The following is a 23299-nucleotide window of genomic DNA, read 5'->3' as shown; positions in this document are numbered from 1 at the left end:
ACAATGGCGCCAATAGACTTGGAGCTCTCAAATGTGAATCACACTTTATCACAACTTCGCACAACTAACCAGCAAGTGCACTGGGTCGTCCAAGTAATACCTTACGTGAGTAAGGGTCGATCCCACGGAGATTGTTGGTATGAAGCAAGCTATGGTCATCTTGTAAATCTCAGTTAGGCAAATTCAAATGGTTATAATGGTTTTCGAAAATAAGGATAAATAAACAGAAAATAAAGGTAGAGATACTTTGTCCCTTCTGAATCTCTGTTTTCCTACTGCCTTCCTCCAATCATTCTTACTCCTTTCTATGGCAAGCTGTATATTGGGTTTCACTGTTGTCAATGGCTACCTCCCGTCCTCTCAGTGAAAATGGTCAAAATGCTCTGTCACAGCACGGCTAATCATCTGTCGGTTCTTGATCATGTCGGAATAAAATCCAGTGATACTTTTGCGTCTGTCACTACGCCCAACACTCGCGAGTTTGAAGCTCATCACAATCATTCAATCCTTGAATCCTACTCGAAATACCACAGATAAGGTTTAGACTTTCCGGATTCTCAAGAATGCTACCAATGGATTCTAGCTTATACCACGAAGATTCTGATTAAGGAATCCAAGAGATACACGCTCGTTCTAAGGTAGAACGGAAGTGGTTGTCAGTCACGCGTTCATAGGTGAGAATGATGATGAGTATCATGGATCATCACATTCATCATGTTGAAGTGCAACGAATATCTTAGAATAAGAATAAGCTGAATTGAATAGAAGAATAATAGTAATTGCATTAATACTCGAGGAATAGCAAAGCTCCACACCTTAATCTATAGTGTGTAGAAACTCCACCGTTGAAAATACATAAGTGATAATTGTGTTCATTGGCTTCGGCCCCAGAGAGGGAACTAGAATAACCAAGATGTGGTCAAAATACCCTGGTCTAAGGACTAGGCATTCAAAGATGAAAATACAATAGCAAAAAGTCCTATTTATACTAGACTAGCTACTAGGGTTACAGAAATAATTCTAAGTGAAAAAATCCACTTCCTGGGCCCACTTTGGTGTGTGCTTGGGCTGAGCTTGAGCTTTACACGTGCAGAGGTTTCTCTTGGGGTTAAACGCCAAGTTGTAACGTGTTTTTGGCGTTTAACTCTGGTTTGTGACGTGTTTCTGGCGTTTTACTCTAGAATGCAGCATGGAACTTGCGTTGAACGCCAGTTTGCGTCATCTAAGCTCGAACAAAGTATGAACTATTATATATTTCTGGAAAGCCCTGGATGTCTACTTTTCAACGCAGTTGAGAGCGCGCCATTTGTAGTTCTGTAGCTCTATAAAATTTATTTCGAGTGCAGGGAGGTCAGAATCTAATAGCATCAGCAGTCCTTTGTCAGCCTTCTATCAGATTTTTGCTCAGGTCCCTCAATTTCAGCCAGAAAATACCTGAAATCATAGAAAAACACACAAACTCATAGTAAAGTCCAGAAATGTGAATTTTGCATAAAAACTAATAAAAACATCTCTAAAAGTAGCTAGATCCTACTAAAAACTACCTAAAAAATGCCAAAAAGCGTATAAATTATCCGCTCATCACATTTGTCCCGACCAAACGGACTACGTACTCAGAGAAGTCCACGAAGGATGCTGTGGTCACCACATCGGAGGGAAGCCCCTATCTAGAAAGCTCATCAGAGCCGATTATTACTGGCCTTCTATGATTGCGGATGCTAAGGAATTCGTTAGAAGGTGTAAAAGATGCCAAGAGAACGCCAACTTCCACAAAGCGCCAACAACTGAGCTGAGCCTACTAACAGCTTCCCGACCTTTCGCACAATGGGAAATTGATTTGTTGGGACCCTTCCTGGTCGGGCCAAGGCAGGTCAAGTACCTAGTAGTGGCCATTGATTATTATACAAAGTGGATAGAGGCCGAGTCGTTAGCTAGTATATCCTCGGCAAACTGTCGAAAGTTCATGTAGAGACAGGTGATAGCCAAGTTTTGAATCCCGAAAGTTGTTATCACGGATAATGGGACGCAGTTCGCTGATAAGAAGTTCGGAGAGTTCCTTGCCGACCTAGGCATAAAGCAAAAGTTCTCGTCAGTAGAGCATCCCCAAACCAACGGTCAAGTTGAGGCTACGAACAAGGTTATCCTGCAAGGCCTCAAAAAGTGACTTGACCAGAAAACGGGAGCATGGGCAGATGAGTTAGCGTCAGTCCTCTAGTCCTACCGCACGACTCCGCAGTCATCTACCGGGGAGACTCCCTTCCGACTCACATATGGGGTAGAGACAATAATACCTGTGGAGATCGGGGAACCTAGACCACGGCTACTCTTGGGTGGAGTCAAGGAAACGTAGAAAAGGATTTGATAGACGAGGCCAGGAAGATAGCCCACTTATCAGAAATGGCATTAAAGCAAAGAATGGCCCTGCGTTACAATGCTAAGGTGCTCAAGAGAGAGTTTGAACAGGACAATCTGGTTCTAAGGTACAAAGATATTGGGCTCCCGACAATAGGGGAAGGGAAGTTGGCGGCAAACTGGGAAGGCCCGTAAAGGGTGAAAGAGATGATCGGCAATGGTGCCTACAAGTTGGAACGGCTGGAGGGCAAGGAAGTCCCGAGAACATGGAACACGGGCAATCTAAAAAGATTTTATTCCTAGGCCAAACCCACCAACCGGACAACTAACCTGCCGTTCTACCCGGCTTTGTAAGACATGGATTATTTGTTCTTGTCATATATTTGCAATTCATACTTGTCATATATTTACTATCATTTTATGATTGAACCATTTACCATTACTTTTTACCTACTACTCCTCATCTCTTTTTCATATTCATTATTATTAAGCTACCATTATAAGTCGTTGTTATTTATTCTTTTCATATTTCGTAACGACACGGTGCCCCGGGACTGATCACCCCGGAACCACGAAGGTAACGAATGTCATAATATGCGGCTGTTGTAACGATAAAAGCTGCGACCTGGCTTCACTAACTACCAGCAAGATGGCAAAACGTTTGTAAGCAAATAGCTAATACCAACAAAAAGATAAAAAGAACATAAAAAAATAATAAGCACCGACGAGGCGAGAAACAAGCAGTTTGTTACACGCCGAGCAGGTGGCAAACAAATTCAAACAAGTTCAAAAAGGACTACAAAGGTTTACAAGTTACAGAAACACAAGTCACTCCAACGGCCGAAGTGTCGAAGTCAGGGGCCACCAACTTTACTTAAGCTTTAAGAGCCTCCTCGGTCATCAAGATGGCGTTCTTGCCCTGCTTCATGGTTTCTTTATACTTCTTCTTGAATTCAGCGGCTTCGGCCTGAGCAGTCTTAGCCAATGAGAGGGCCTCATTGCGTTCTTTCTCTAACTCGGCCACCCGACCTTGAGCAGCATTGAGCTGGCCCTCCAAGGTGAGCTCTCGCTCGGTAAGGCGGGAAATGGGAGCATCAGAATTTTTGACCTTCTCCTTAGCAGTTTTGACCTTCTCTTCGGCAGTCTTGACCTTCTCCTCTGCACTAGCTAGCCGCTCCCGAAGGAAATCAACTTCAGCCTTGAATTTATTATTAGCTTGGATGGAGGACTCGAGCCTGTTCTGCAATGACTGCGTCCCCCACCAGGGCGAATTCTACTTTCCTCGCTATGGCAGCTCCACGGAGCAAGGTACGGTACATCCACTTTGCATGCGAAGAGAGATCCCCGCCATGGAAGAAGTCCTCCGTGCCGGGAAGCAATTATAAATCGATAAAATTCCCAACATCGAAGTTCTTCTCCATCACTGTGAGGACTCCCTCAGGGCTTAAAGACGTTTTTCTCTTCTTCGGGTTGTTAACAACAATTACTTCACCCTGGGAAGGTTGGGACGGAGTCTGGACCTCGGCGGCATTGTGGGGTGGGGGGGGCACGTCGGTGGCATTATGGGGAGGCACCTCCTGATTCTCGCTATTTTCTGGATGCGCCTCCTGATGTTCATCGTCGCTTTCACCAGCAAGGAATGTGTTGAACAAAGCATCAAGTCCTATTACTTTGGCAGACATTGACACTGCAACAAAACACCAAGATCCATTAGTCGTCAAATCAGGAGGACAAATAAAGACTAGTAAATACCCAAAAACCGTAAAAAAAAATAAAACATACAAACCACTCACATATATAATTCCTAGCCACATCCCGATTACCCATGAGGAGATGGGGGTTAACATGATTCTTCCCAAAAACGACCAACAACACGTCGGCAACCCTCTTGTTCTCGGGAGTCAGCCCCTTGTAGGTAACCTTGGTAAAGGCATTGGCTCCCGCCCCAAAACTCTTATAGGTTGGGATGCGTCTTTCCCCTTCCAACGTTAACCAGAAGGGATGCCGACCTCTAATAGGACGATCCTTGAAATATTTGTCTTTGAACCCATCATATAAATCCTCAAACAAATCAAAGATCCTCCGACCCTGGGCATACCGGAAGGACATGAAACCCTTTTTCGCCTTTCCCTCTTTAGAGGGGTTCGGCAGGGTGAAGAGGAAAAGAAAAACTTCAACGGAGACCGGTAGTTCTAGGTACTCACATACCATCTCAAAACAGCGGATGGAAGCCCAACTGCTCGGATGCAATTGAGATGGCACTACATCACACTGATTGAGCAGCGCCATTTGAAAGGGGGAGAAGGGGATACGAACCCCAAATTGGGTGAACATCGCCTTATAGAACCAAATCCAACCGGCAATCCAGGGGGAGTGTAGGTTGAGTTGATATATCCACTCGTGAGCAGCGGGGACGAAGACCTCATAGTTGGATTCCTCATCAGTCCCACCGCATAAGTACTTGGCTTGTCAGAACTCGGTAAGCTCCTCCACGACCATCTGGTTAGGGGAGTCTTTCACGTCCAAGGTTAACCAGGCGTACCGGTAAATCCTAAAAATCCAACATTCTGGAATGGTAACCCCCTAGTACATCTACCTAATACGAAAATCATTCGACATGTAATCCAACCAGGAAAACAACATGCATACAGAAGCAAAACAGGAAAAGCAAGCGGCGTGCACAACGAAATAAAGCTACAAAGATTAATGAGTGAGGAACGGAACCTCCCCAGGCGATTGTATTGATTTCAAGAAGCCAAAAAGCAGAAGTAGACGTACGCAAACCAAGGAATTGTAGCGAGGAATTTGGAATGGAAAAGGCGAATACGAGAGAAATGCAATGATAGTGGAAGGGGAAACTGAAGGAAAAAATTGTATGGGAAACTGAAAGGGAAGCTAACTCAAGAAGCTCGAAAGACAGGGTAACACGGTCATTTCACGCAGGGTTTTAAATATCTCATTATGAGCATTAAATGCTCAACACGAAAAACGAGGCAAGAGCGGCGCACCCCTGCAACGAAGAAGTTCACGCGCCCAAAAAACATGTCCTGGTCATGAGCAACCGGCTAACTGACACCGCGCACGGAGGGAAGCGGAACGCGCCACCCACGGTGCTCACGGCCATAGTTGGCGCGTTTGGGGCACTGTTGTGACCCAGCCCAGCTGGCCTCCTGGCCGACCCGGCCCACATCCGTCTTCATCGGACCCGGGTGGCCGGTTTACAGGGCATCGTACGACCGGATCTTGACCCAGGTACATCTCCTCCAGGGAACCAGCTCACCTGACAATAGCTGGCAAGGGAAAACTTCGAGGAAGGTGGGTCTACCCTCGAGGGGCCCACCTCTGACACAGTATATATGGGGAGGGTCCTACCCCTTCCCCAAGGTACGTCATCATATCCCTTACTTTCATACCACTTGTGCACTCTCTGACTTGAGCGTCGGAGTGTCTTTACAGGTGGCACCCCCTTTTACACACGAAGAACTCGGAAGATCGTTTGCCCGTACACCAGACCCATATTCGGGCTCATCCCTACCAACTCATAAAAAACCTTCCCGACCTATCCGGAACCCCGAGTTACCGTACACAATTAATTTGTCATTAATTTATTCACACCATTTATTCACATAATTAACTCAACAATAATATAATATAAGTTTAGTAAAAATTTTTATCAACAATAACATAGTAATAGAACAGCTATTTTTAAAAGGTATCTTGTCACACTAGAATTTTTTAAAAAATATTTTGCTAGATTTTTTAGGTTAATCCTTTTTAAAATTTTTGTGAGTCTTATACGAATTAACAATGACATTATCTATTGCATCTCAGGGACTAGGAGGTGGATCGGAAGATGATAAAATTTTCGAATTTAGCGAGGAGGATATAAGAAAAGATTTGGAGAAGTGCACAAGAAGTTTAGTAAGGAGATTGATGGCTCATTAGAAATTGAGTATTGGTAGATTAGGTAGCATTTGTTTTTAGGGTGCTGAGACAAAGACTGAGAGACTGAGACTCAGTATCATGTTTGTTGGTTCAGAGACTGAAACTAAAATTTCTGTCTCTTTTTCCAACATTTTAGTATTTCAGTACCTCCAAAAAATAGGGATACAGGGGACTAAAATTTTTAGAGATGGAGACTGAAACTTTAATAACATTTTATACCTAAAATACCTTCATTTCAATTAACTAGTTTCAATTTTACCTTTTGTACAAATTAAATTAGAATTTCATTCTTATTTCAATTTCTATCTCCTACTTTGCACCAAACAGAATACTGGGATTTATTTTAATCTCTGTCTCTTAGTCTCTGTCTCTCCACCAACTACTACCTTAGAGTCTACTCTATACACAATATGGAGACAACCTAAGGGCTTCAAGATTTTGAGTCACAATGGCAATATATTTCAATTCTTCTTTAGAAAGGATATTAATATGATTAGGATTGAGAATGATACTCCTTAACTATTTAAAAATTATATTCTTAACCTAAAGAGATAGAAAGGAAAAGATTCAATTGTAGAAACTGAATTTTTGCAGGTGACTATATGGATTCAATTGTGGGGTTTGTCGGAGCATTATAAAATGAAAGAATTAGGCAGGAAGATTGGGAGGTGATGGAGGAGGTGTTCGATATTGACCTACTAACTTTGAGAAAAAAAGAAGAGTAAATAGTAAAAGTGTTGAACAATTTGTTATTATAATAGATTCTTAGGACATGAGGCCTGGTGATACAGTAAATTTCTTGAAGATTTAACAATAGAAAGAGGGTTATAGAAGAGAAATGGAGGCCTTGGATTAGAGATGAACAATTTGGAAGGAAGATCAACTCCCACAAAGAGAATCAGAATCCAAATTGTGATCAGTAGTCAAAGAAAAAATACCAACATAACTAAAAGCGAACTCCTTTAAACTTGATCAAAAACTTTGCTAGTTTCTTAGTACATGAGACTAACATATGTAAAGGAGTTAAGGACAATGAGGTGGAGAGTGAGATACACAAGGAGGAAGAAACAATTCTAACCCTCGCTGATCAACAAGTATAGAAAGAGCAATATAATACTGAGAAGGCAAGGCAGATGGAGAATAGAGAAAAAGTTTTAGATCAGAATTTTAACTTAGAATGAATATTTTCCTTTAAGAGTTTTGGCCAGTGTATATGAGTTTAAAGAGAAACACAAGTTGAATTTGAAACAGATGGCAAAGAGAGGTAAACTGAGTAACAAGGTGATAAGGATTAAAAGGAGAATAGGAAAAAAGGAGAATGTGACAGCACGTAAAAAACATTGCTCAACAAACCCAAGTCAAGCTAAGAAGGGGAAGAGTGCTGCCCAACAATTTACATCAAGGATCTGTAAGGTCCCACATCGGTTGGAGAGGGGAACGAAGCATACCTTATAAGGGTGCAGATACCTCTCCCTAGCATGACGCGTCTTGACAAGTGAGTGTGGGAGGTTTCGTCTATCATCCCTATCATCAAAGGCAAAATCGTGAGGCCTTCTGTGCTAAAGCGAATAATATCGTACTAGCAGATGGTCTGGACTGTTACAGATGGTATCAGAGTCAGAGTCTGGATCGATGTGCCAGCGAGGGCGCTGGGCTCTCTTAGGGGGGTGGATTGTAAGGTCCCACATCGGTTGGGGAGGGGAACGAAGCATTCCTTATAAGAGTGTGGATACCTCTCCCTAACATGACGCGTTTTGACGAGTGAGTATGGGGGCCTTCGGCTAACATCCCTATCGTCAAAGACAAAACCGTGAGGCCTTGTGTGCCAAAGCGGATAATATCATGCTAGCGGGTAGTTGGGCTGTTACAGGATCCATAAAGATGACAATGTGAAATTATCGGGGTTTGAAAAAATTTCTGATAGTTCACAACATTAAAGGGATTGTTAAATCCCATTTCTCTAAGGTATTATTTTTCTGTGAACCCAAAAATAATACCTCGCATGTGGAGATGGTGATTAAGAAATCTATTTTGTGTGGACCTAGTTGGTCAAGCAAGAGGGCTAATGGTTGTTTGGAAGGAAGAAATAAAGGTACAAATCAGAGCTTCTGAGAAGGATGTTTGCTATGCGCTTTCACACAGATAAAAACCACTAGAGAGAATCAGTTCAGACAACTACTTTAGATCATGTAAAATTCAAGTGAGCATCCATTAGTGATAGGAGACTAATAAACCACTATTTTATGGTTTATCTTATGCTCAATTGAGTGGTTTTTATCAACTCTTTACTCACTTATTCATACAATTCGCATGTTTTACATTTTCCTTCCTGATTTTGTGCTATGATTGAAAACATGCTTCTTTGGCCTTAAGTTCCCTATGTTTAATCCTCTCTTATTACCATTAGATGCCTTGATATGTGTGTTAAGTGATTTCAGGGATTACAGGGCAGGAATGGTTTAGAGGACGGAAAGGAAGCATGCAAAGGTGGAAGGAATACAAGAAGTTGAAGGAACGGCAAAGCTGTCCAGCCTGACCTTTTCGCATTCAAATGGTTATAACTTTTGCTATAGAAGTCCAAATGATGATGTTCTAATTGCATTGGAAAGCTAACGTTCAGGGCTTCGATTTGATATATAATATGTCATAGTGGCCCTGACGCTAGGCGACGCGACCGCGTGCTCCATGCGGCCGTGTCGCAGTGACAAAAAACCAGCATGGCAGATTTCTTCTCCAGCGATTTCTGGGCTGTTTTCAACCCAGTTTTTGGCCCAGAAAACTCAGATTAGAGGCTATAAAGTAGAGGGATTGCATCCATTCAGATGATGCTATCATAATCCATAATTTTAGTTTTAGATGTAGTTTTAGAAAGAGAGGTTCTCTCCACTCTCTTAGGATTAGGATTTTTAGAAATTAGGAATTTATCTCATCTTTACATCAGGTTCAATATTTTTTTTATTTTGACTTCTCTTCTACTTTGAGATACTTTAATACTTTTATTTATATTTTATTTTATTGCCTAATTGGCTTATGAATACCTTCCATGTTAGATTTTACTGCTTTGAATGAATTGAAGTGTTTTCAGATTTATGATATATTTATGATTTTAATTCAGCTTTTTACATTCTTGGCTTTGGTTAAGAAATTAGTAACTCAGGAGTTATCAGATTCAACATAATTGATAATTGTTATTTATGCTAATTGAATTGAACTTCAATAGTCCCAATCTTTTCTTAGGAATTAACTAGGATTCGAAGATCTAATTAATTAGTCACTTGACTTTCCTTTGCTTTAGTAAAGGTCAACTAAGTGGAATTAAGATTCAATTGTCATCATTGTTGATAAGGATAACTAGACTAGGACTTCCAATCTCTCATAACTTGCCAAGAGTTTATTTTACGATCATTTATTTATTTTACTTGTCATTAATCATAATTGTTCCTCATTCTTAAAACCCCCAATTTACAAACTCATAGCCAATAATAAGAACATACCTCCCTGCAATTCCTTGAGAAGATGACCCGAGGTTTAAATACTCGGTTATCAATTTTAAAGGGGTTTGTTACTTGTGACAACCAAAACATTTGTACCAAGGGATTTCTGTTGGTTTAGAATCTATATCTACAACGCGACTATTTTTATAAAATTCTTTACTAGCAAAAATCCCAACGTCAAAATGGCGCCGTTGCCGGGGAATTGCAAACGTGTGCCTTATTATTGGTTATTGTAAATATTTTTCAAAAAAAAATATTTTTCTTTTACTTGTTTATTTGTTTCTCCTTTTTCCCCTTTATTTCTGATAACTATTATGAATTCTCACCCCTCTCGCTTTGAGTTTGGTTCTAACTTTGTTGAAGGAAATAGAAACCACAGCAGGAATATGCATCAAGGTCAAACCAATCAAGGATGGATGGAGCCAAGAAGATCTAATCAACCCTTTAGGCAATAACACCCTCCAAGATATCATGGACAACGACCATTCTACAATGCATACCCAGCTGAGAGATATGGTGGACAATATTGTAACTACCAACAAGCCCCACCCCGTGCCTATAGACCATCCTCTCAACATAACCTCGAACCACCACACTCACAAGCTTTTTTTCACCATTCGCCACCATACGATCCTTATCCGTCCCAACACCAATCCAATTACTCCCAAGAACCACCACTCCCCCATACACCATACCCATATCCATCAAAGCCAGAATCACAGGTTCGCCTTGAAGAATCAATGAAACAATTTACTGCAACCCTTCATCAACTGGAGCAAGCAATAGTGGAGGAGTTAAAGCAATTATCTTCCAGACGTTCAGCCCCTCAACAGACCCCATGGCTTTATGTGGAGAATCCAATAAAGAACGCAATACAAAGAAGACGCTAGAAGCTCCAGTGAACAGCATAGAGCATAACTTCGTACTAGAACAAGTAGAGGAAGCTGTCATTGCAGAAGAAGAAGAGTTGGTTGAAGATTCAATAGATGCCGAACCGCCACTTGAATACAGAGTTGTGAAGAACTCCGACAAGGATGTTACAATTGACGCTGAGGAGGATTTTGCACCGCCTCCACTGCAAATATCTTATGAAGAACTGAACGGAATAACCCAGGACACAGGCTTCCTTGATGATGATGATCACGAGTCTTGTTCTCTTAGTGACGACCTTGCATCTGCAAGTGATTTCTCTGAGACAGAAGAATCTTCCCTGAGTGAACATGAAGATGATGCTGAGGTAGATTTTTCTCAACCTCCAATATATGACTCGAGTGATGATGAGGGAGAAATTGAAGACTCTGATCAAGATATGGTTGAAGTGGAAGAATTCACAGAAGATTATAAGGGAGTAGAACTTATAGAACCACTGGAAACACCTGTCCAAAGGTCATTACCGCCCAACACAAATTACAAGTGGGTAACACCTTTGCCTTTTATCTTTACTTTTCCACTTGAATATGGTTTACTTGAAACAGATGGCCAGCTTAGAGCTCTCTGCGGTTTTAAGAGGAAAAGGGATATGACTCGCTCTCAGCGCTGGTATGCAAGATTCAATAAGGGTTCGCACTTCAACTTGAGGTGCAAGAAATGGTGTCAAGCTCAATTTAAAGGATCTCGGAAGCCGTTTTGTCACTGCAGTGAGAATTCGGATTACTCCTCACCCGACTGGACTAATGTAGATTAAGACAAAGACGGGTGTAGAAGAAAGTTTGGGATCCTGGAGTCTATTCTGACATTCAATACTCTGGGAGCTTACAAGCCTGTTTGAACTCACACAAGGGCTTTACGTACTTTGTTTGGGGCCCCGGAGGATGCTGGCATTCCAAACACTGGTGGAGATTTCTGGACGAATTCAAACATAAGCCACCATAACAGGAAGCTCAACCAATGTCCAACTTAAAGACTTTAACCAAAAGTGCTAGGTGGGAGACAACCCACCATGGTATGATCGCTCTTGTTTCCATTTTATTTCATTTTATTTATTTTATATTATTTTATTCCTATTGAACCTGGATGCCATTCATAACATTTGCATTTAGCACTGCATACTGCATAATTGCATTTCGCATTAAAAAAAAAAGAGGCACGCACGCGACGCGGCAGCGTCGCTGACGCGTCCGCGTCGCATGTGCGTTGTGAAGAAGAGAAATCGAACAGAGAGTCACGCGAGAGCGTGGCTGGAGGCGTGCCCGTGGCATAAATCATCCCACGCGACTGCGTCGCTGACGCGTCCGCGTCGAGTGGGAACACTGGCCTCCCACGCGACCGCGTCACTCACGCGGCCGCGTGCCTTAGAATTCGACGTAGAAAAGGTGCACGAGCGAAAGTTGTGCTAGAGTGGTGTTGGATTGGTGCTAAACGCACAATTCTTCCCACGCGGCCGCGTGACCGACGCGACCACGTCATATCCTCATAATGGTCACTCACGCGACCACGTGCCCCACGCGATCGCGTCACCCAATATTTGGCAATTAATGATTTTGAACAGAGAGTTGTGCGAGCGCGAGGCTACCCTCGCGCCAGTGGCATAAAACGGGTCACGCGACCGCGTGACCGATGCGACTGCGTCAATCTGTATAAGTGCAAGTCACGCGACCGCGTGCCCCACGCGTCTGCGTCGCTTGCGCCGCACAGCATATCCTAATTTGCCAAATATCTTATCTTTTCTTCCCCAATCCTAATTTTTCCTCCCTCCTTTCTTACTTACTTCTTCTTCCCTTATTTCCCTTCTCATTCTTCTTATCTTTCATTTCCTTTTACTTAATTGCATACTTTCATTCGTTGCATTATTTTCATTGGTGTTGGAATTTTATTTGGGTCATTGTTTTTCTATATTTTTGTGGATTATTTGACAATTATATATTACTTTTTAAAGGGTTGCTTGCATGTTCAATTTAATACTTTCAAATAGCTTATTCACCATGCATGCTATGTGTTTGTGAAAATGCCCGTATGGCATTGTGCACCATTTTTAAGATTTCTTTTAATCCATTACTATAAATGCTTGCTTTTCACAAAACCCTTTTCTATATTTTATTAATTAAATATAATTGTTATTACAAACATGATTGTTAGTTTGAAAGACTTGGTAATCTAACTTGGACATTGAATGCTTGATCTATGCTACTCATGCCTTTGCCAGCATGCCAATAAACATCTTGCATTTAATTGTCATCACATGCACTTACTATATTTCCATTGATGACTTTTCACATGTAGTCATGACCATGTGTTAACATCATTCTTTTTTACTGTGCATTGATTACCACCTTTCTCACTCTCTTCCTTGCTGGATCCCCTAGCTTTACTTGTTACTTTCCTTTTTCTCCTTTCAGGATGGCCACCAAGAAGGGTAAAGAGAGAAAGCTACTCCCGAACCACCGGTAAGGAAAGGAACACAAGAGAGCACTAGCTGAGGAACTACAACCCCCATCCACCTGCACATCTCAGCATGCACCGAGGACGGTACAATCTTTAAGTGTGGGGAGGTCGATACCGATCTCCACAGGTTAGTTAGTCCCTTCTCAACACCAATGTTAATTTGTTAATTGTTGCATTTGCATGTTTGTTTAATTTTATGCATTTAGTCACTACTTGGTTGAAGTAATACTTTCTTTTTAAGAAATTTTTATAGTATTTCACTAATTTAAATTGAAATTTTTTTGTTAAATTTGTTTGAAGTTATATTTGGAACATGGTTTTTGAGCCAAAGAACACACAACCTGTGAGATTTTGAGCTTATTTACATGGTTACATTATTTAACCATAATATTCTTGTGTGTTTCCTCCTCTATGATTGTAATCTATATTTTGTTCCAATCTATATGTCCATTATTTAGTATATTTACATGCTTGCATATGATTGAGGCCATTGTTTGATTCTAGCTCACTTATCCCAAAATTAGCCTACCTTTTACATCACCCTTGTTAACCCCCTTGAGCCTTTAATTCCCTCTTATTCTATAAACCACAACACTAGCCTTAAGCAGAAAAACAAATTTAAAAATCCCAAGTTGAATCCTTGGTTAGCTTAAGATATAAATTGTGTAATTGTTTAAGTGTGGGAAACCTATTGGGAACATGGATGATAAAAACAAAGGGTAAGAAGCTGAAAAGAATGAAATAATTCAAAATAAAAATTTTGGGAAGCATGCTCATGTGAAATCAAAATAATTGAATTACCATGTGCATTAAAAAAAAATTTATTCAGTATTTGAATAAAGGGGATACAAAAGAATTCCCCAAATGCAAAATAAAGCAATGCACATGGGACAAAATTAAAACTAATACATGAGCATGTAACATCAAAAGTGGGAAAAATATGGGAGAATAGGTAAAGAAGCATTGCTTTACAAAGTATGTATGTTAGGTGAGATCTTAGACTAATTAAGAATTCACTTAATTAACTCACATAGCCTTATATATACCCTTACCTTTACCTCAGCCCCATTACAACCCTGAAAAGACCTCATGATGTTTGCATTGGTATGATAAATATTTGTTGATTGATTAAATGAGGAACAAAATTTTAGAAAGCATGATTAGAGAAGAATAGAGTGATTGACCCTAGACACTTGAGAGATTAGAGTGATATACACTACTAGTGAGGGTTCAATGCTTAATTCTATGTTCCCTGCTTTCATTAGCTATCTTCTTACAAGTTTACTTGCTTTTTATTCTGTGATTTGAATTAGTAGAATTTAATTCATATTTGTCTTGAAGAACTTATTTATTTTTAACCAAGTAGGTAGAAACATTTTTTGCACGTAGTTGCATTCATATAGATAGGTTGCATTTCATACATCCTACCATTCCTCTTCATCTCTTTATTGTTTCTCTTGAACTTAGCATGAGGACATGCTATTGTTTAAGTGTGGGGAGGTTGATAAACCACTATTTTTTGGTTTATCTTATGCTCAATTGAGTGGTTTTTATCAACTCTTTACTCACTTATTCATACAATTCGCATGTTTTACATTTTCCTTCCTGATTTTATGCTATGATTGAAAACATGCTTCTTTGGCCTTAAGTTCCCTATATTTAATCCTCTCTTATTACCATTAGATGCCTTGATATGTGTGTTAAGTGATTTCAGGAATTACAGGGCAGGAATGGTTTAGAGGATGGAAAGGAAGCAAGCAAAAGTGGAAGGAATACAAGAAGTTGAAGGAACTGCAAAGCTGTCCAGCCTGACCTCTTCGCACTCAAACGGTTATAACTTTTGCTACAGAAGTCCAAATGACACTGTTCTAGTTGCGTTGGAAAGCTAACGTCCGGAGTTTCGATTTGATATATAATATGTCATAGTGGCCTTGACGCTAGGCGACGCGATCGCGTGCTCCATGCGGCCACATCGCAGTGACGAAAAACCAGCGTGGCAGATTTCTTCTCTAGCGATTTCTGGGCTGTTTTTGACCCAGTTTTCAGCCCAGAAAACTCAGATTAGAGGCTATAAAGTAGAGGGATTGTATCCATTCAGATGATGCTATCATAATCCATAATTTTAGTTTTAGATGTAGCTTTTAGAGAGAGAGGTTCTCTCCTCTCTCTTAGGATTAGGATTTTTAGAAATTAGGAATTTATCTCATCTTCACATCAAGTTCAATATTTCTTTATTTTGACTTCTCTTCTACTTTGAGATACTTTAATACTTTTATCTTTATTTTATTTATATTGCCCAATTGGCTTATGAATACCTTCCATGTTAGATTTTACTGCTTTGAATGAATTGAAGTGTTTTCAGATTTATGATATATTTATAATTTTAATTTAGCTTTTTACATTCTTGGCTTTGGTTAAGAAATTAGTAACTCAGGAGTTATCAGATTCAACATAATTGATAATTGTTATTTATGCTAATTGAATTGAACTTCAATAGTCCCAATCTGTTCTTAGGAATTAACTAGGATTCGAAAATCTAATTAATTAGTCACTTGACTTTCCTTTGCTTTAGTAAAGGTCAACTAAGTGGAATTAAGATTCAATTGTCATCATTGTTGATAAGGATAACTAGACTAGGACTTCCAATCTTTCATACCTTGTCAAGAGTTTATTTTACTTGTCATTCATCATAATTGTTCCTCATTCTTAAAACCCCCCAATTTACAAACTCATAGCCAATAATAAGAACATACCTCCCTGCAATTCCTTGAGAAGACGACCCGAGGTTTAAATACTCGGTTATCAATTTTAAAGGGGTTTGTTACTTGTGACAACCAAAACGTTTGTACGAAAGAATTTCTGTTGGTTTAGAATCTATATCTACAACGCAACTATTTTTATAAAATTCTTTACTAGCAAAAATTCCAACGTCAGAGACTTTAATGCTATAAAGGCCTATCATATATAAGAAGGAGGGAGGGAGAACAAAATCAACTTCATCCATTCAAAAATTCAATGACTTGATTAATAATGCTGATTTGGTGAATTTGGAATATAAAGACAAGAAGTTCACATGGAGCAATCGAAAATTCAGAGACAATTTTGTTAGGGAAAAACTAGGCAGAGCACTTGTGTCGACTGAATGGAGGACAGAATACCCAAATGGCATCATGACTCACTTGGATAACATGGGATCTGATCATTGTCCATTGCTCATTAATTCAGAAAAGGAAGGAAGGAGGTCAAAGAGAATATTTAGGTTTCAAAAGTGTTGGTGCGATAAAGAAGAGATATCTGAAATTGTTAAACATGCTTGGGACTTGAAAGTAATGGGCTCACTCATGTTCAAATTAGTTGCAAAGCTATAAAATTGCAGACATAGATTGGTTCAATGGGAAAAATCAACAGCTTCTATCTCGAGACAACATATCCAAAATGTCCAGGTGAAATTGGAAGAAGAAAAGAGAAAAGGAGCAATTGCAGATAGAGTTACAATAAGAATTTTAGAGACTAAGTGGAAGTAGTGAGCTCGCCCATGTTCAAATTAGCTGCAAAGCTAAGAAATTGTAGACATAGATTGGTTGAATGGCAAAAACCAACAGCTTCTAACTCGAGACAATAAATCTGAAGTGTGCAGGTGAAACTAAAAGAATAAAAGAGAAAAGGAGCAATTGCAGATAGAGTTGCAATCAGAATTTTGGAGACTGAATTTGAGGAGAATTTAGTAGGAAGAACATTTTTTGAAGGAAAATTTGATAGAATCCAATTTATTGATTAGAAAATACATACATTCACTTGGGTTTTAATCAAATTTTCTCACTTTTTAAGTTTTCATGAAACTTCAATTAATTTTGAATTCTCTCTTCCAATTTTAATAACTGATAATTAGGATGAATTTTGCCTTTGTTTGAGCATAATTGGGTTGATATCCAACCGATGCCTGTTATAAGTTTTGTTTGAGCTTTTGTATTGAAATACAGAATATTGTTTAAAAAATGCATCACAAAGAGATATAGTGATTGAATTGGAGAAAACTTAGAATTGTTAGAAAGAAGAACTCAAGTTCCACAACTTTCATGTTGAATACTTTCTCCAAATCTCAAAAATTCTAGGTGTAATTCACAGCCAAAGATTATTGCCAAGAATATTTTGGATTCTGTCAATATTGACCGCTTCATACTAATTTGATCATAACTTGAGTTACAGTGATCCAAATGAGACCGTTCTAGTTGCATTAAAAAGCTAACATCTGAGACTTTAAAATGATATGCATATATTTGTAATGGACAATGAATATGAGCCATCCACACCACCATTTTCGCATCACGAATCAAGCCTCACATGACAACATTAATGAAGCATTGGCTCACATTTTAGGCCTCCAATAAAAGATCCCCCAAACTTTAGATTTTAGGAGTATTTAAAGAGAAAATATGAAATAGAAAAAGAGAAGAGAGTTTATGATTAGTTTTAGTAGGATATTTTTAGGTTTGTACAGAAAGAAGCTCTTTCCTCTCTCTAGAATTAGGATAGATTTAGTTAATTTCTTGTCAACTTCTTTTCGGTTTTAGTTTTTAATATTATTTTAGTTTAGTTTTATTTATATTTTTTTATTTTACTATCTTACTTCATTAGTACTTTCTTGTTAATTATTATTTTGCTATTTTTAGTTTATAAATTTTTTGTTGAATTTATGTTTTTAATGAATGAATTTGATGTTTTATATTTTATTGTTGCTTACTTGAGTTGATATTATATTAAATTCTTGTAGGGGTGGTTGTAGTTTTTTTCTTACCATTTATAGTGTTTTATGTTTTTGCCTTCTAAATATTTGATGAAATGCCTCACTTAGTCATAAAGTAGATTTTCATTCTTGGCTTAGATTGAAAATTTGGGTGATCTTGAGTTACTAATGTCCAAGTTAGTTGATAATTTAGAGATATTAATTAATTTTATTTCTGCTAATGCTAATCTTTTACTAATTCAATTAGTAAGTTAGTTAAGACTTGTGGATTGGGGTTAATTAAGCCTAATTGACTTTTTTCTATTTGTAGAGGTTGACGAATTGTGTTTACTCTTTGTAATTATCTTGTTGTTGTTAGTATTAAAGATAGTGATCCTTAACCCCCAATCCTTGTCAGGATCTTTTTAGTATTTGAATTTACTTTCTTCTACTAATTAATTACCTTAATTACTCTTATTTTAAATTCTCTTAATATTTACTCATTTCTTGCTCTTTTAATTCTTGATATTTAAATTATTGTCAATTATAAACAAACTCACGATCCTCATAACCGATGATTGAGCACTCGATTGTGATTTCAAGAAAAATAACCCAGGATTAAACTGCTGGTTATTGTTTTAAAATTTTGTGACAAATTTTACTAAACTTTGAGAGTGTTAAATTTCGATTTAGAAATACAACAAATCTTGAGCTTTAAACTTGCAAATTTTTTAAATTGGTCTTTAATACTCACGAAAAGTCTCAGGTGCAATGGCTAAATTGAGGTGACAAAAATACAAAATTTTTTGCTCTAAATTTCAGCCAAAATGCTGGAGGAATCAAATCTAAAAACTCATTTATGGAAGTGATAACGTGGCCTCAGATCAACAAAATATTGCTGTTGTAGCTTAGGAATATTTTGTTAATCTCTTTACTTTGGATAATCCAAGGGAGCCTACCGAAGTTCTTGAGAAAATTTCTACAAAGTTGGATGCTAATACAAACCGAATGCTCACTAGAATAGCGACAGACGGCGAAATTAAAAAAGTAGTATTTTTTATTAATCCATTTTCAACTTCAAACAATGATGGGTTTATATCAATTTTTTTAACTTTACTTAGAGTTGATTAAAAAAGATGTGATTAATGCAGTCAAGAATCTTTTTCAAGAGATAAATATTTGAAAGCTTTCAAACATACAAATATTTGCCTTATTTTAAAAATTAGAAATGTTAATACTATGAAGCATATTAGGCCAATCAGCCTCAATAGTATTTTTTATAAAATTATTTTTAAGATTTTGGTACATAGACTACAACTTGCGATGAATAGAATGATATGTGATAATCAGAACCCTTCTGCACAGGAAGATTGATTAGGATAATATTCTAATTGTGCATGAGTTTATGTATTTTCTAAAGAATAAGAGTTATGATAACTATGAATTGGCTCTTAAACTTAACATGAGTAAGGCTTATGACAGAGTTAAGTCGACTTTTGTTTGGAAGATCATGAACAAGATGGGCTTTTTCAAAAAATGAATGAACTCGATTATAGAGTGTGTGGCGACGATTTCTTACTCTATTGCTATGGAAGGTCAACCTTATAGTTATTTCAAACCATATAGAGGATCACATCAGGATGATTCTCTCTCCCCTATTTATTTTTGTTTTATGCGGAGGACTTTTTTCATCTGTTCCACAGAAAAAATGGAGGCTAGAGATTTTTGCTTTGAGACTGAATCCCAGATGTCCTAAGGTCAGTCATTTATTTTTTATGGATGATTCTACTTTGTTTAGCAAGGCAACAGTGAAAGATTGTGAAAGTCTGCTAAAGTTGTTAAAAGCCTATGAAAAAGTGAGTGATTAGGTGGTAAATTTAGATAAGTCTTTTGTTTTCTTTAGTAAAAACACTCTTCCGTTAATTTAAAACTAGCTAGTTATTCTGTTGTCTGTGTAACATCCTGAGTTTTTAAAAATTAAATAATTAATTATTTATGAATTATTATATTTGTTGAGATTTTATTTTTAAAAAAAAATATTTTATCAAAAATAATTAAATAAAATTTTATGATTATTGAAATTTAATTTAATTATGACTTATTCTATTAGTTTAAACTATTTATTATAAACTATTTTGATAGACAAAATTAAATTAATTTTTATAATTATTATTATCATTTGAGTTTGGATTAATTAAGATCATTATATGATTTTTCTATAATAAAATAAAATACATAATTGATTTAAGAAAAATAAAAGAAAAGAAAAGAATTGGTTGAAGCAAAAGAAAGAAAATAAAGCATGGCTATATATATATATATAACCAATGCCAATTAATCATTTAATCATGAATTATCTTTAATCATCATTTAATTTTATTATCCTTTAATTAGTTCCATTCATTTGGCTAAAACCAAAAAAAAAAAAATGAGACGTGACTTATAACACACGCACGCGCACGCACACGTATACACATAACCAATGACACATATAATGCCTAAAACACCACAAATCATAACTTATCACCAATTGCCTTTAACTATTCATTCATTCATTACCGAATGAAATTGATTTTTATATTTATTATTACCATTTGAGTTTGGATTAATTAAAATCGTTATACGATTTTGCTATAATAAAATAAAATACATAATTGATTTAAGGAAAACAAAAGAAAAGAAAAAAATTGGTGGAAGCCATTTTGCTCTCAAATGAAAGAGAATGAAACATGGCTTATATATATATATATATATATATATATATATATATATATATATATATATATATATATATATATATATATATATATATATATATATATATATCAATGCCACTTAATCACTTAAATATGAATCATCTTTAATCATCATTTAATATCATCATCCTTTGATTAGCTCTATTCATTTGGCTGAGACTCAAAGAAAAAAGAAATGAAATGAAACGTGATTTGTAATGCACGCACGCATACATGCACACATACGCACATGCACATGCACATGCACACACATTATTTAATCATGAATCATTCTTAATCATCATTTAATATCATCATTCTTTGATTAGCTCCATTCATTCAGCCGAGACCCAAAAAAAAAAAGAAAAAAAACACACACCACTTAATTATGAATCATTCTTAATTATTATTTAATATCATCCTTTGATTAGCTCCATTTATTTGGCCGAGACTCAAAGAAAAAAGAAAAAAATGAAACCCACACACGCGCACACACAGACACGCACGTGCGTGCACACACACGAATCATCCTTAATCATCATTTAATATCATCATCATTTAATTAGCTCCATTCATTTAGCCAAGACCCAACACAACAATGACACCTATAATGCCTAAAACACCACAAATCATAACTTATCACCAATTGCCTTTAACTATTCATTTATTCATCACCAAATGAACTTGAGGAAATAAGAGAAAGAGAAGTGACCGAGAGTGAGGGAGAGAAAATCGTGAAATCTCCATCACTTCCATCTTTGATTTATTTAAATTCGTAACTCCAATAAAAAATCTAATCTGATGAAAATGTTTGTATCTTCCTCTTCTACACGTTGGTTTCACTTTTGTTTAGTAGAAACGATTGTGACATTGCTCTCTTTTTTCTTGAGTTTGGCCAATTGGCACATACGATTTCTGACTTTTTTTTTTCAGCAGCTTGATCAAAAAGGTTCTCTGAAGTTTTCGTTATTTTGATTTCATACGAAGGTAAGATTTTGGTAGTTTCTCACTAGTTAAATTGGTATTGAATAAGTGAATTGATGTTGTGATTGATTGTTGATTGAATTTGACTGAATTCATGTTGAATTTTTGTGATATATTGATATTTGTGATAAATTTAAGGTTCAGTCTGTTTAAGTGCAGCCAAAAACCAAATTTTTTAATAAATTTGGGGTTGAAATATTGTTGATGATCAAGTAAAATTGGTGAGATTTGATGCCCAAGAAATTAAATTAAAAACTGTGAAGAATTGGTAACCGTAAAACTCAAAAACCGTTTAAGATTTAAATGTATATTTTGAAAAGAAAATAAGAAGGATTTCAGTTCTTTGTGAAGAGAAGAAATAGCCACAAAAAATTATTTTTGGGGAATATAAATATATTTTTATAAAGAGATTAAGTTTAATATTATAACTATATAAATTTTTCGGATAATTTGGGTAATAAAATAAAGTTCAGGGATAAAACGGATATTTTATAAAAGTTCAGGTTATTTTTATAAATATGAGACAAAGAGTGAAGGTTTAAATATAATTCTATAAAATATTGAGAAGTTCATAGTTTAGAAAGTAATTAATAGAAGTTTGAGAATAAGGTTTTATAAAATAAATTTTAAGAGTATTATAAATATTATTTTAAATATTTGTTTAAGATTACTCATTTACATTAGAGTAAATTATTATTTATCAAAGATATTATTTTATAAAAATATTATTATTATATGTATTATGAAGAATAAAACAAAGAATAGTAAATAGAGTAATCTTAAAAGTTTTAAAGAACACCGACTTAATTAAAGAACCTTATGATTATTTTACCTTACAATACTTAGTGGATAGTGAGAGAATAGTGTAAAGATAGTTTAAAATATTAAGGATAAATAAGTAAAAGTCTAAAAAAATAGAGAAGATAAATCGGCACGAGTAATTATGAGGAGGTCACGAGAGGGTGACGATAAGTATGGTTATGGTGCCGAAGGATAAATGTTAACAAGCTATGAGCTTTATATGTGAATGGCTTCCAAGAGAGGGGGTCACATACTTTAGTTGGAGAATTAGCACATGCAAGTACTTTTAGAGGTCATGTTCGACATACTTCAACTGGAGAATCAGCGCCTACAAGAAATAGAAATTGCAAAGGTTATGTCGCTGGAATGCCTTATCTGACTTGCGAGTTGGATTACGTCAGGTGCGGGTCAAAACCAACAAGTGAGCTCATTACTTGTGATAGGAATAGACATATATCATCCTTATTTATATATTTTGCATTTGGTTCGGTGTTATGAATTATATGTGATTGTTTGAGTGTGTTTGTGATTTTCATTGCTTGTTAATTTGAATTTTTATGACTGGTTATTGTTTTGGCTCCCTGTGTCAAGCTGCGAATCACTGAACTATGATGATACGAATTTAATTATCTACTCCCAACCCTACTAAGAACTCCCTAATTCTTACCCCCCCTATTTTCACCCTTTTCAACTACAAGTGCGAAGGTTTAGTGCGGAGCCACGGGAGTATAGAAGAGAATGTTTATGAGTTGAGTTGTTAGAATTTATTTTTTCCTCACCTTGTTAATTAGAGTTTTACTCAAAGGAGTAGATTTTGTATGATTTTGTATGTGCTATTATAATGTATTATTAATAATTAAGTACGTGAAAAAGTGTCATTTGTT

This window comes from Arachis hypogaea, chromosome 10 (genome assembly GCF_003086295.3).
Source record: "Arachis hypogaea cultivar Tifrunner chromosome 10, arahy.Tifrunner.gnm2.J5K5, whole genome shotgun sequence".
Lineage (NCBI taxonomy): Eukaryota > Viridiplantae > Streptophyta > Magnoliopsida > Fabales > Fabaceae > Arachis > Arachis hypogaea.
Note: the sequence above shows the minus strand (reverse complement) of the source record.